Genomic DNA, 14,621 nt, shown 5'->3' on the forward strand with positions numbered 1-14,621 from the left:
CTATTTCACTCCACTTTGTTATCGAGGCAGGGTCTCTCACTGAACCCGGAACTTGCCGAGATTCTGGCTAATCTCGCTGGCCGGCTTGCCTCAGGGCCCCTTGTCTCTACCCCTAGAGTGCTAGGATTATACAGCTGGCCTGCACACCTGCCTGGTTTTTCTGCGGGCCTGGGAACATGCATTCTGGTCCTCATGTTTGCACAGCAAGCCATTGAGCCACTGTGCCACCTCCCCAGGCCCTCCACCTGCTGCTTCCGCTGGTGCTACCTACCTCTCGTCTCCCCAGTAGTAGCTCTTAATAGGTTCAGCCTCTGCTTGTGTTTAGGAACTTCATTACTGAAACTGTTCTCTCTCTAAGTTGTCTAGGTTTCTCTTCCTATTGGATTTTTCCTTTGTACTGTTTTGTTTCTAATCTTAAAAACCAGAAGGAACAAACAATGACAGTAGTAGCTTCGCATCCTATGCTAAACGCTTTTCATGTGTGCGTGTGCGGGATGCCTGACTTTACGGGTTTTTGATTTGTTTGTTTAATCTGAGGAGCTGAAGGGATGGCTTACAGGGTTAAGAACAGCACTTGCTGCTCTCCCAGAAGCCCTGGGTTTGATTCCCAGCACCCGCTGGCTGCTCACAGTTTGTAATTCCAGTTCCATGGCATCTAATGCCTACACTCATACAGACTTACACACATACGTATAAACAACAACAATAACAACAACAACAAGATCTTTTTCAGTTCTCTTTCCCTTTCCTCACTTTCTTTCTGGAGTGGCTGTCTCTGGTAAACTAAATGAACCCGCTTTCGCGTGATCGAATTTGACACCAGACACGCTCTTGCTCTTCTCAACATGTTCTCTCAGCCTCCGGAGTTTAAACTGCTTCCATTTTCAGGGGTTACATCTCATTCTGCTCTGCCAAGTCTTCTCTTTGTCCTAAGTGCTGCGGTGTTCTAGGCTAAGCCTTCAGAACAGTCTACAATCAGCTCTCTGCTGGCTCGAATACGTCCCAGGCGCTGGCGGGCGACTCCCACAGGCCTGTCAGCCAGCATCCCAGCTCCCACATCTACGCTCACACACTCCCCTGCCCCCAGCATTTCTTCCTCATGGCCATTGGACGTCATACAGGATTTTCATTTTCCTCTTAGACACCCGTACTTCTGTCTTGTTTATGGAGAATGACAATTCCATCTTTAGTTTCTCAGACTAAAATCTATGAAGTCAACTTTCACTCCCTTTTCCTCTTAGAGTCAAAATATTTCGTGTACACATTCTCTCAGCCCATTTAGCAGCCTGCCATCTCGCTCCTTCCCTCATCTGGACCACCACCAGTCTCTTCTGCCAGGCTGTCACGATAGGTCAGTTTCTCTGCTTCCACGCTGTTCTGTTGGATTATCAGCTAAACAGATTTTGTTTTGGTTTTCTGAGACAGGCTTTCTCTGTAGCTTTGGAGCCTGTCCTGGAGCTAGCTCTTGTAGACCGGGCTGGCCTTGAACTCACAGAGCTCCACCTGCCTCTGCCTCGCGAGTGCTGGGATTAAAGGCGAGTGCCACGCACGCCCAGCCGGCTAAACAGATTTGACCGAACCATTCTTTTCTCCCTGCAATGACTTCTTATGTAAAACCCAGAGGTCTTGTGATGGTCTCTACAGCCCCCTTTAGTCAGGCTTCCAGCCTTGACTTCTAACACTCCCCTTTTGTCCAGCCTGTGCAGCTCCAGGGCTCTCCAGCCACAGGGCTGTCCTTACCTTCCCTCTCCTCCAACACCTTCATCTCTGATTTCTATTTTGCTTGCTCCTTCTGAGGCCACAAACACTTATGCTCACAGTGCCCTACGTTCCTCTAACCCATGCAACCTCAGGCAGCCTCGTCTGTGATTGGAGGAAGATCCTAACCCTGTGCTCCAACCAGAGGATGGCTATTTGAACATTACCCCCTCGGAAAATTTAGTATTTCAGTTCAGCTAAAATGATGAGTCTAAAGTTTGTGTAAGTTTGAGAGAGTGAATAAAGTCATAAATAAAAAAAAAACTTTCCAAGGACCTGTTGTTTACCTTCTCCTCTTCCTCATTTTTTTTGATAAATTTCTTATTTGAATGTCTCCCCCAAATAAAATGTAAGCTCCTTGAGAGCAGGAACTGTGTGTCCCCCCACACCTGTATTTTCAATGACACACAGTTGGTTCTTAATAAATATGTTTTGAAGAAGTGTTACGGTACATTTATTAATCGAGCCCGGCGTCTGCGGTTCCTTTGAATAAAGAAGCGAATGGAACAGCAAGAGTTCTTTTGTATATAATATTCAGGAGAACTGAATGACTCGGAGTGCCTCTCGTTAGGGGTCAGGGCATCTTAGGTGTCGCCCATGGCTCTGAAAGCTACTTAAAGAAGAAAGGGTTTACTTGGCTCCCAATTCCAGGTTAAAGTTCATCCTTGAGGGGAAGTCAAGAGAGCAGACAGGTGAAACAGAAGTTGCTTGATAATCGCCGTCAGAGCAGAGAACAAGGAACTCATGCATGCATGCCAGGATCCAGCTCACCTCCACGCATGTGATTCAGGGTCCCCTGTCCAGGGAAGTGGTGCTGTTTACACTCGGGGATGTTCTCCCAATCCCAACCCAACTGAGATCCTGCACAGGTATAAATAACCACAGGCCCACCTAATCTAGACGGTTCCTTAGTGAGACTCCCTTCCCAGGTGATGCTAGACGCTGTCAAACTGGCAAAACCAACCCCAAGTGCTCTTTCTTTATGAGATTCTTTCATGTGTTCCCCCCCCCAATTTGATGGATTTCCAATGGCCTTTTTGTGCACTTTTGATATTGCTCTTCCCTCCTTCCTCGACAGCTCCACCTCTGCTTCCACGTCACATGACCTCCAATGTGCCCTTCAGATCTCTTCCCTCTCCTCATGGTCCCATCTAAAGATTCAAGACCTATTTCCTCCTACACACATTCATATCTATTAACTAGAACCTGGATCTGCATAGAAGAGGAGGCATTTGTCTTTCTGAGTCTGAGATATTTTACCTCACATGATTACAGTTCTGAAATTTTGATTGCACTCTTTTTCTGGCTAAATAAAATTCCCCTGTATCTGTTCATCGTCAATGGACATCCAGGCTGCTCCGTATGCCGTTCCTTCTTTAGAAGGGGGGGGGGGGGGAATGGCTCAATGCTTAAGAGCATTTGCTCTGGCAGAAGACTGGGACTCTGTTCCCAGTGCCCACCCGGCAGCTCGCAACTGCTCCACATCCCCAATTCCAGGGAACCCAGTGCCCTCTTCTGGCCTTCACTGGGACCAGATGTGCATGCGGTACACATGCACACTCTGCACACGTACAGGCAAAACACTCATGCACGTAAAATTAAAAATATTAATTTTTAAAAGGTGATTCATTAATTTTAAATGAAAAAAAAACCTCCAAGTACTTATGGCTCCAAAATAAATAAATAAAAGCAAAGAGCTATGTTGCTAAGAAGAGGAAATGAGAAGCTAATTAATTTTAATCGTTTTTTAACCGGTCACCTTTTATTGGACCCTAGTTATTAGGACATGAAGATCCAGCTACAGTTGAATTCTTGAGGGATGGCATAGGACAGGGCTCAGGTGTGCAGTCCCCTCCTGGGGACCCTTCTTTGGTGGCACTTGTGTCGCTGCTCAGTGTCTGAGTTCCTTGTAAGCAATGCAGTAGCTGGAAACCACATAGGCTGCCAGCACCATGTTAACCCCTGAGACGCTGCCTTTCCACACAGTGACGCACTTGTACTACTGGTCGTAACCTCTCTGAAAGGCTCCCACAATGCCGCATCAATATCCAGCTTGGCAGCTCTCAAAGTTTAACCTCTACAAGCTTCTTCTCCTTCAGCGGCATGAGCAACGCCATCTTGCAGCCCTGGTGTCAGCAAAGCCGCTAATTTTAATCTTATTTTTAAAGGAACCATGTGTAACTTTCCCATCCTGGGTGTATTAGATGAATAGTAAACCATCACAAATAAAAAACTGCCTAGTGGGCACCTTGCTTGAAGTGAAGGAAGATGGGACTCTCTGAAGTTTTGCTTGAACAATTGGCAAGCAAACAAACAAACAAAAAAACCCCCACAAAAACAAAACAAAACAACAACAACAAAACCTTGTCATACTCTGTAACACTCAGGTCATATGTCCAGGGATTGGGATTGCCACATCCCATGTGACAAGATGAAGGGTCAACTTGCTACCCTTTCCTTCCTGTGTTAAATTGTAGATAACAATCATCTCCTATCCAAAAGTGAAAACTGTATGCCTTTAACACAGAGGACTTCTCCAGCATTGTCTCCATCACTATACAATGCTTTCTCTTCCAGAGTGCTCTTTTCCGTCCAAAGAAGCTGAAGACACACAAGCAGCTGAGCCACGTTTTCAGGTAGGTTAAAAAATGCTACCTCCCGCCGGGCGATAGTGGCGCATACCTTTAATCCCAGCACTCGGGAGGCAGAGGCAGGCAGATCTCTGTGAGTTCGAGACCAGTCTGGTCTACAGAGCTAGTTCCAGGACAGGCTCCAAAGCCACAGAGAAACCCTGTCTCGAAAAACAAAAAAACAAAAAAACAAAAAAAAAAAGCTACCTCCCCCAATGATGAGGACTGGTCACAGTCTTGTGTGATTCTGGGAAAGGGAAACGTGGAAACAACCGAGTGCTGGCAGCTAGGTTCCCATGCCAAATAGAGCTGAGTTTCTTCGTGGCGTTCTGCTGGCTTCCATCAGCCTCCAGTGGTCTTCCTCGGCACCTGTCTTTAAGTAGCCACCACTGGTTGGTTAGCATTAACACTGAACATCGAAATCACTTCTTGTCACTGTTCTGATGGATCACTAAAGATTCTTGGGGTTGAGGCCGATGATAAAATGTTTGCAAGCATGAGGCTCTGAGTTTAATCCCCAGTACCACTAAATAATAAAAAATAAATAAGGTTTAAAATATATTCCAGATCCCAGGAGGCAGGGAGATGGTTTAGTCAGTAAAGTGCCACACAGCGTGAGGACCTGAATTTGATCCCCAGTACCTATGAGAAGAACTGGATGTGGTGGCAGAAGTTTGTGGTTCCATGACTGGGAGATAGACAGGCAGATCCTGGAGCTTGCTGGCCAGCCAGCCAGCCAGCCTACTTGGTAAGGTCTAGGTTAGTGAGAGGCTGACTCAAAAAACCAAAGTGGGGCCGGGTGGTGGCCCACGTCTTTAATCCCAGCACTGGGGAAACAAAGGAGGGCAGATCCCTGAGTTCGAGGCCAAGCTGGCCTACAGGACAGCCAGGGCAACACAGAGAAACCCTGTCTCGAAAACCTCAAACCATACCAACCAAACAACAACAGCAAACACCAAGGTGGGTTGCTCTTGGGGTGCAGCACGTAAGGTTGACCTCTGGCCTCTCTACGCAGCCTCACGCACACGCACACACGTACCCACAATCCCCCCCACCCCAACAGCACAAACACGTACAAGATTAAATTTTGTCTTTCCTGACAGTGATTCTACTTTCTGACTGTGATTCTTTGGTAACGAATCTGCTAAATGTAAACAAGTTATTGTCACTCGGGGCAGGCTGGGTCGGACAGGATCTGCAAGGAGAAATTTACCTTTCACCTTTGTGCTGACTGTGTTCCGCTGCTGGGTATTTCCTCCCTTTCTCTGTGAGTAGTGAAGTCCTTGACTTTTGGGGGGTTATTTTGAGTTGGGAAAGTCGAAACCAGCACTCCTGAGTTAGATCCCATAATAAATGTGCAACATTGATTCATGACCACCACACGGCATCAGGTGAGAAGTACAGGGCATCCCATCATCAAAAGCTGGGATCTGAGGACCACATGTGGCATTCTTAATATGCTCTAAAATGCTTTCTCGTCCTTCTCGACTTTTTTTTTTTTTTTTTTTTTTTTTTTTTTTTTTTTTTTTGACGTTTTTGCCTGATAGTATTAGTGTTTCTCTAAACCGCCTGATTTTGCTTTAGTCGAAGCCCATCCTTTTCACTTCTCTGGGCCCTTAACTACGTTAGTGAGCTTCTTTCTCTGGCTTCGTATCTGGAAGTGTCCCTGATGTCACTGCAGCCTTGCTCTTCTGCTGCCTTCTCCACGCTCTTCTGAAACAACACTGTTTATTTAAATGGGCAGCTACTGCCTTGCAAAGCTACACAATCAGTCGCGGGACATCCGTGCAGTCTCAGTCCCACTCCACTAGTTGGTTCCAGTAACAGCGCACACCAACATCCATTCTGACACAGCAGTTCTCTCCCAATAGCCATACACTCCTGGAATCCCAACACTTGGGAGTCTGGGGCAGGAAGATTGGACAAGTTCAAAGCCAACCTGGCCTACATAATAAGACCCAATCTTAGAAAAAGTTATTAGTCCGACTTTTATATTTGAATCCTCTCTTTGTTGCATGCTACAAAATTTGGATAAGCTTGAAATTCATTTGAATTAATAATCGCACAACTAACAGGGCTCAAGTCTAGCCTAGGGGAAGATGTTGAACCAGAGGACCTTAGAGCATCCTGGAGCATACCTCATAGATCTCTGTGGTTTCACTCTTCATCTGCCTAGCTCTTGCTTTTTACTTCTGTTAGTTCAAGATTGGGTGGAAAAATAAAGGTGTTATTTATTCATCCCTCCTAAAGCTTCCAGACTTAGTTAATAATTAGTCTTCAACAAAAAGCTCCTGAGTAACTGAAAAACTTCCATTGTACAAACTCTCACCCTATCTCATTTGGCTCTGTCCGAGTGAGGGCCCATTGGTCTTGAGGTGTGGGGGGGAGGGCAGAGAGGAGATGTGTGTGGTAAGATGGCCCAGCAGGTAGTAGCAGTAGTAGAGTTTGATCCCGAGAGAACCAGCTCCAGCGAGTTGCTTTCTGATCTCCACATGCACGTACTGGTATACAAACACTTCGGTGTCCCTTGTCACTTTTATTTTAGAGCCAGGGAGCAAGGCACAGCCGAGATGGTCTCTGGGAGGGAGGAACGGCCAGTGGGCCTGCTCTCCAGGCTCCTTCCTCACACGTCCTGTCAGAGCTGTCAGGGTCTACTGCAAAGGGAGATAGTTTGTGTCAAGGAGCACTCTGTTCTTGTCCCCGATCCAGATCCACTCATCGTAACTTATGTCAACCAGCACAAAAGAACTCCAGGATAATTTCCCCTGTTTGTTTAACACTGTTTTGTTTGTTTGGTTTTGGAGACAGAGTTTCTCTGTGTAACAGCCCTGGCTGTCCTGGAACTCACTCTGTATATCAGGCTGGCCTCGAACTCACAGAGATCCGCCCGCCTTTGCCTGCAAGCACCCCACCCCCTGTGGGGATTAAAGGCATATACCACCACACCTGACTTATAATGCAATACTTTCAAAAGCTTCATTTCCTGCAGATAAAGCATTTCTGGTCCTTTCTTGTCTTTTAAGACACCAGTAAGCACTGAAGGAGCCTGAGGGAAGCAGGTCACGAAACTGTCGTATTTTGTAGGTTACTCTATTCTCTGGTTCTACTTTTCTTTCATTTCCTATCTCGAGGTTTCCAAGACGCTGAAACCATGCGAAGGTTAAGAGGAGGCAGAGGAAAGTGATTGACAACAGCCCAGGAAGTCTAACTGGTATTGCCATACAAGTCTGGAATGTGCAGAATCAGCCCCGGGTGTTGATAAAGTAAGCAGGACTCCAACACTGTGATCTCAGAAGTGTCCCACACATCTGGCCTCCAGTCCTAAGGAACTGGCCTGATGAAGGTCTGTCTTTAGTGACAGGTTAGTGATTCTGCTCCTCTACTGCCACAATGCTGGGATTCCCGTCATTCCAGACTTTGTTTACTTCCTGACTTTATCAACACAGTGACTGTTTTCATAGACAAGACTGGTTTAGGGAGTCTCAGTTTCCAAGGGATTTAAGGTGGAGTTTTGAGGCCACCCTGTAGTCTTTGCCGAAATTTTGACGTGGAGATCCAGTGCTCAGAGATCATGAAATACACCAAGGTAATGCAATGTTTATACACCTCAAGGATAGGCTTCCCAGAGTATCCTCTTAGCCATTAAGGAGTCACTTTTTAGGAATTGTACCACGCCAGGGAGTGATTGACTTAGCGATCCTTACTAACAGTGAGCTAGGGCTGCCTCAAGGGTGAAAGGCATTTGCTTCCAAGCCTGACAACCCAAGGTCAATCCTTAGAATCTACTGGGCAGCGGGAAAGAACTGACTCCCTGAAAGTTGTCTTCTAGCCTCCACACATGTGTTACCCTTCTCCTCCCAAACAAAGAGATGGTTAAAAACAGTGAGCTAGTTTAGCGTGGCATAGCCTGTGTCACCATGCCCGCCATTAGCTGTGAATGTTTCTGACCGTGTGCCTACGTCACATCAAAACTCTTCCGGTCTAGGAAGACTGGAGTAAGTGAAACTGCAGCAGAGAAGAAGGGCCAGAAAGATCCAGAGCCTGAGTAAACAGGCATGGATAGCAAACTAAGTAAACAAACAAACAAACAAATAAAAGCAAAGCTTGGGGGAGGAGAGGAGGGGCAGCTGTAAGCTTTAAAAGACAGAGTGACTGTACTTGGATTCGGCTTGTTGGGGCTCGGGTTGGAATCCAGAGATAGAGGATTTGTTTAACACGTTGAGGTCTCTTCTGTTCAATCACTAGTGCTGAAAAGACTATATTACATTAGAACAAATGAGAAAAAGTTAATTATGACTGGGGATTAGATGAGATTATGAAATTATTATTAATATTCTTAGATATGATGATACAGTCATGATTTATACATCATGTTCCTGAATTTGGAAGATGCATGCAGAAATAAAATTTCATAATAGCTGTAATTTACTTTCTTTTTCCTTTCTTCCTTTCTTTCTTTTTCTTTTTTTTTTTTTTTTTTTTTTTGGTGGTTTTTTCAAAACAGGGTTTTTTTTGTAGCTTTGGAGCCTGTCCTGGAACTATCTCTTGTAGACCAGGTTGGCCTCGAATTAACAGAGATCCCCCTGCCTCTGCCTCCCGAGTGCTGGGATTAAAGGCGTGCGCCACCACCACTGCCCGGCTACCTGCTGTAATTTACTTTCAAGCAGCTAAAAACATCATTGAAAGTAAATCAAATACATACATACAAACAAATACAGTCATCCTTAGGTCTTGGCGAGGCAGGGGCCCCCTGTGACTACTGGCTCTCTAAGTTAGGGTTTCTATTGCTGTTATGAGACACCATGACCACAGCGACTTTTTTTTAAATATATATTTATTTATTATGTATACAGTGTTCTGCCTGCATGTGTACCTATACACTAGAAGAGGGCACCAGATCTCATTACAGATGGTTGTGAGCCACCATGTGGTTGCTGAGAATTGAACTCAGGACCTCTGGAAGAGGATGCAATGCTCTTAACCTCTGAGCCATCTCTCCAGCTCCGACCATGGCAACTCTTACGAATGAAAACATTTAATTGGGATTGGCTTACAATTTCAGAGGTTCAGTCCATTATCATCATGGTGGGACTTGGTGGCATGCAGGGAAACATGGTGCTTGAAGAAGGAGCTGAAACAGAAGCAACTGTGTGTCACATGGGGTGTAGCTTGAGCATATATGACCTCAAAGTTCATCTCCAAACAGACATGCTTTCTCCACAAGGCTACACCTATTCCAACAAGTCCACACCTACTAATGGTGCCACTCCCTATGGGTATTCAAATACACAGGAATCTCTGGGGGTCATACCTACTCAAAACACCATGCTGGCCATCCAGCCTGGTCTATTTGGCAAGTTCCAAGTCTTCTAGAGACCCTTTCAACAAGGTGGACAGCTCCTGAGAAACTTCACCCAAGTTGACTGACCTCTGATCTCCACGTACACACATGTGCAGGCACACACAAAAGTGCACTCCCCCAACATGTTTGTGCATGTGCAAAATCCACCCGCATAGACAAAATAACTGGTACTTGGTAGTGATTTATGTGGTATTCTTTATCATATAAAAATATTATTGAGTTGGGCTGGAGAGATGGCTCAGTAGTTAAGAGCTCTTCCAGAGGTCCTGAGTTTAATTCCCAGCAACCACATATACCATCTGTAATGAGATCTGATGTCCACTCCGGGCGTGCAGGCATACATGCAGGCAGAATACTATATACATAATAAACTAATTTAAAAAAATACGATTGAGCAGTTCAGTGCTCTTGGAGAGGTTATGTTGAAAGGCGTGGTTTCAAATCTTCGCAAACCGTGGTGTGATTATAATGCGTGCTTTAGGACATCCCCTGCTTCCCACCTATTTGCAATCTTCATTTTTTTGGTTTAGAACCATCTTGATCCTTGAAAATGGCAGGTGGTCCCTGTTTGTGTCAAGGCTTCACCCCAGTCCCTGGGCACCCCTATACCCAAAGAATCTGGAATGTTGGGGTGGAAAGTTCCATCCCAAGACCCCTTCTCTGGGAGTTGCCTCTCCAGACTCCACCTCTGAGAAAGCCTGCCAAATGGTGGCCCCTCCACAGAGAGGTTCAAGACCACTACCATAGGGTATTTAAACTGCCCCCCCTCCCCGCCCCCAGCCAGAACAAACATGTGGTTTTCCAGTCTTCCTTCCCCATCTCCATCCCTGGGGCGCTAGTATCCATTAAACCTTTTCAGTTTCAACAACCAGGAAATGGGCTCACCCTTTTGATTTCAGGTGACGAATCTGCTTTGGGATATCTGGCATTCTCTTTGGCTGGGTCTGGAGAACTCATTCCGTAGGAACCTGCAAGGATAGTTCAGATAGATGTTGGTTCCACACAGATCCCGGCGTGGGGACTTCTTTGCTGCAGGACTCAATAAACCAACTCTGTGAGGAAACCTAGGGGTTGCTCAGCAGGAAAAGCTCACATGACCTAATTCTGGGAGATGCCGAATGGATAATTCTATTTCTGGCGTCAGAGACCAACTCAGTTTCAGAGGAGGGCAGCCATGAGGAGAGGGGTACAGAAGGCTCAGAATTGGCTCCCCTTGCTTGGCTACACCCCAAGAGTCTGCAGCCCCTGGAGACTGACTGACCCCGGGAAAGCCTTGGCCATAGACGAGAGCTAGAGTCTCCTGATTGCTGTACAGTTCTCTCAAACCGTGCTATCCTTTGAGAGTATTTCCTGGCTGGGTGTGGTGGCTCTCATCTTAATTCTAGCACTTGGGAGGCAGAGGCAGGCAGCCTGGTCTGCATAGTGAGTTCCAGGACAGCCGAGGGCTATGTAGAGAGGCCCTGTCTCAAAAACAAACAACACAACCCAAAACAAAAAAATCCAAACGAAACAAGAATATTTCTAGAAGAGACAATTAATACACCTTTGTTTTTTTTGTTTGTTTGTTTTGTTTATTTTTAAGAATGCAATAGGCAGGTGTAGTGATTAATGCCTTTAATTTCAACCCTTGGAAGACAGAGGTAGGTGGATCTCTCTGAGTTAGAGGACAGCCTGGTCTTTATAGGGCTTTTCAGGTCAGGCAGGGCTACATAGTGAGACCTTGCCTCAAAAGAAAAAAAATAGAAAAATGTCAGGGAGTGGGGGATGAGAACTCAAAGAAGCAGTTCCATTTACACAGGGAAGTTGGGGTTATGCTCCCAATTTCTCTGTACCAGCGCGTGGTTTAATCGTGTTTCCTTCTGTACACCGCTGCTGATATTTCAGCATAGTCAGCCTGATTCCAGTTAAAATACTTTGTGTAGTGGTCTGAATGGGTTGGCCCCACAGGCTCCTGTAGCTGACTGCTTAATCCCCAGTCAAGGAAGTGTTCAGAATGATTGAAGGGGATGTCACTGGGGCTGGACTTTGAGGTTCCACCCCGACCCTGACACCCCCACCCCCAATCCCCATTGCCCGGAGATCGAGATGTAAAGCTCTTAGCTACTTCTCCAGCACCACGCCTACCTGGGTGCCACCATGCTCACCGTCATCATGACAATGGACGAAACCCTCTGAAACTGCAAGCATGTCTCTAAACGCTTTCTTCTGTAAGAGTTGCCATGGTCATGGTGTCTCTTCACAGCAACAGCTAAGACAGAGTGGGTCATTCTAAGGTTTCTCCCTTGCATCTCTTGTTTTGTCCCCGACTACCCATCCCCACCACAGTATGAGAGCTGGAGTCAGTCTTGGTAGGGCTACAAGGTGGAGGATTTCTGCAAAAAGGTGCCCGCTTCCTATAGTATCCACAGGGATGGGTTCCAGGGCCCAGCAGTACCCAAATGTCAGATGCTCCCGTCTCCTGTGCAAATTTGTCTCGTATTCGTATCTGCCTATCATCGCATGAAAGGCAGGTCAAAGAAATGGCCACAGTCGAGCGGGGTGTGTGTGTGTGTGTGTGTGTGTGTGTGTGTGTGTGTGTGAGAGAGAGAGAGAGAGAGAGAGAGAGAGAGAGAGAGAGAGAGAGAAAGTCAGCTGGTGACGTGCTTAGCATGCATTAGGTTCGATCCCCAGTGCCACACAGCACATTCCTGTGACCTCAGCACTCAGGGTAGAGGCAGAGGGGTCAGAAGCTCAAGGTCATTTTAGGCAAGTTCACAGCCAACCAGAATTACCCGAGGACCCTGTCTGAAAGGAAACTAAGAAAGGAGGAAAGATCAAAGCATAGTTCTTCTCTATCTTTAGACAAAGGACAGATGGGTCTCTGGGCTTGGAGGGTAAATCCTAGGGACATTAGTTAGGGAGTGTGGAAGCTCCTGAATTACAGGGGTCATTTCAAATAGTTTGTTTATTCAGTTCATTGCAAACTCAACTATCAGCAATGGCACATAAAGGGCATTCCTTAAAAAGGAACTTTTATGTCTTGTTGTGTTAGGAAAAGTCAGGTCTGCTGGCCCCTTCTGTTATGGTTTTCCTCTCTTTAAGAGACAAGCCACGCCCACTCCCTCCCCCATCTGCTGAGGCAGGCTGATCTTCAGCTTCTGGCCTGAGCTCACCCTCTTTTTCCATCATCTCTCCACTTCTCTCCCCACTTTCTCTCTCTCTCTGTTTTCTTTTTCTCCCCCACCTCTTCTCTAAGTAATAAATATCCAATTCTATTCTGTACGATGTGTCTGTCCCTGTGTCTCCCACCTGCTTGCCCACCCACCTGCCCGCCACTGGGAACCTGTGCCTTCTGGGGACTCACTGTCTCCTGCCCCCAGCCGCTCACTGCATGGCTGGGTCTGCGCAGCTCTCCTGGTCAGGGAACCTCACTGTCTCCAGGACCAGCCTGCCCCGCCGCAAGCTACTCAGGACCCGCCGGCAAAAAAAATCATAATGCTTTCTGAAGCCACACTTTCTAGCTTCTAGATACCACTGCCTATCAGTACACCAGCTTGGCACATTCTTAGCTGGTATGCGTGACTTCTCAGTGCCCTGGGAGCCAGCCACCTAGGCTCAAGCAGGTCCCAGTGCTGGTGCTACTCTGTGAATTACACCTCTCTCCTCTGTCATCTGGGAATCACATGAACATGATCTGGGTAGCCCCTTTCAGCTTGAACATCCCATGAATGTCCATGTCCATGGATTTAGCAGAGTACAAAGCTGTCTGATTCCACGAGATGAGCTGTTCCAAGCTGCACCACCTACAACATTTCATCCAAAGTCAGGCTGAGTGCTCCCTTTCAGAGCCCAGCCCTGTGAACTACACCCAGGAGGCTGGAGGGTTTGCAGAGACTAACACTTCTGCATCCTACAGGGAAACTACAAGCTTGCACTTGCTAATTCCCCGAGTTGACTCTGCCTCGGAATACTAATTCCTCTCTCCGGAGCCAACATGTATGGAAAACATTAGCATCATTGTTTTATCAGAAGTAAAGAAAAACGTGTTAATTTAGGGGAAGAGAAAAAACATCAAAACAGGCTTGTTCCTTTGATAGCTGCAGTCATCTTGAAACACAAACAAGTACATCAGGTTATTCGTCTCTTCAGAGCCTGCTGGATTGTTCAATCTTGGGCTCTTCACCTCTGACCTTCTAGAACCTTCTAGTGCATTAATGTCAAATGCTAAACCAGGGCCAGCCCGGCTGAGACCCTCTCAATGAAGCAATGTGAATACGGAACCTCTGAGTCAAAAGGGCACTTTCCGCAGGGGTCGTAGTTGGCTCTCGAGTCCTTTCCCAGCAGTTCTCAACTGCATTGCTCACAAATAACATGAACTGGGCAGGGAAATCCGTTCTTGTGCAGGGAGGGGCTTTAGTACCATTTATTAGAGATGCTTTATGTCCATAAAGTGACTCCTGGTTTTTCTATGTGTTGCTGCCTGAGGTCTAGCAATGTAATCAATCTATGCCGTGGCTTGAGTCTAACTCAGGCTTTTAGTGTTTGGTCCCTAGCTTGTCACTATACTTTGGAGGCTGGGGAGCCTACAGCTGCTCACCCCCTCTCTCTCTCTCTCTCTCTCTCTCTCTCTCTCTCTCTCTCTCTCTCCCTCCTCTCTCACATCACACTTACATACACTCCCAAGTGCTGGGGTGACAGGCTTGAGTCACCACACTCAGCCCTAGAAGTATATCTAGCTCTTGAATCTGCTGAGTTGGATCCTGGGCAGTTCCCTCCCTATTTGCCTGAGGAAGTCTGGACTCAGATACTCTGAATTTGGATCTCATACGTTTCTCAAAGACCCATGAGTCAAAGACCTGGTTCTAGCTTGGTACTTTCAGGAGCGGCGGGGC

General features: G+C 46.6%; 1 pseudogene; it reads right to left on the reverse strand.

The window, feature by feature from the left end:
- Positions 1–3,594: 3,594 nt before the first annotated feature.
- On the reverse strand, positions 3,595–3,875 carry LOC126504776 (ATP synthase subunit f, mitochondrial-like; annotated as a pseudogene).
- Between the last annotated feature and the right edge of the window lie 10,746 nt (positions 3,876–14,621).

Source organism: Alexandromys fortis, unplaced genomic scaffold, assembly GCF_014885135.2.
Source record: "Alexandromys fortis isolate MF-2015 unplaced genomic scaffold, M_Fortis_MF-2015_v1.1 scaffold_32, whole genome shotgun sequence".
Taxonomy (NCBI): Eukaryota; Metazoa; Chordata; class Mammalia; order Rodentia; family Cricetidae; genus Alexandromys; species Alexandromys fortis.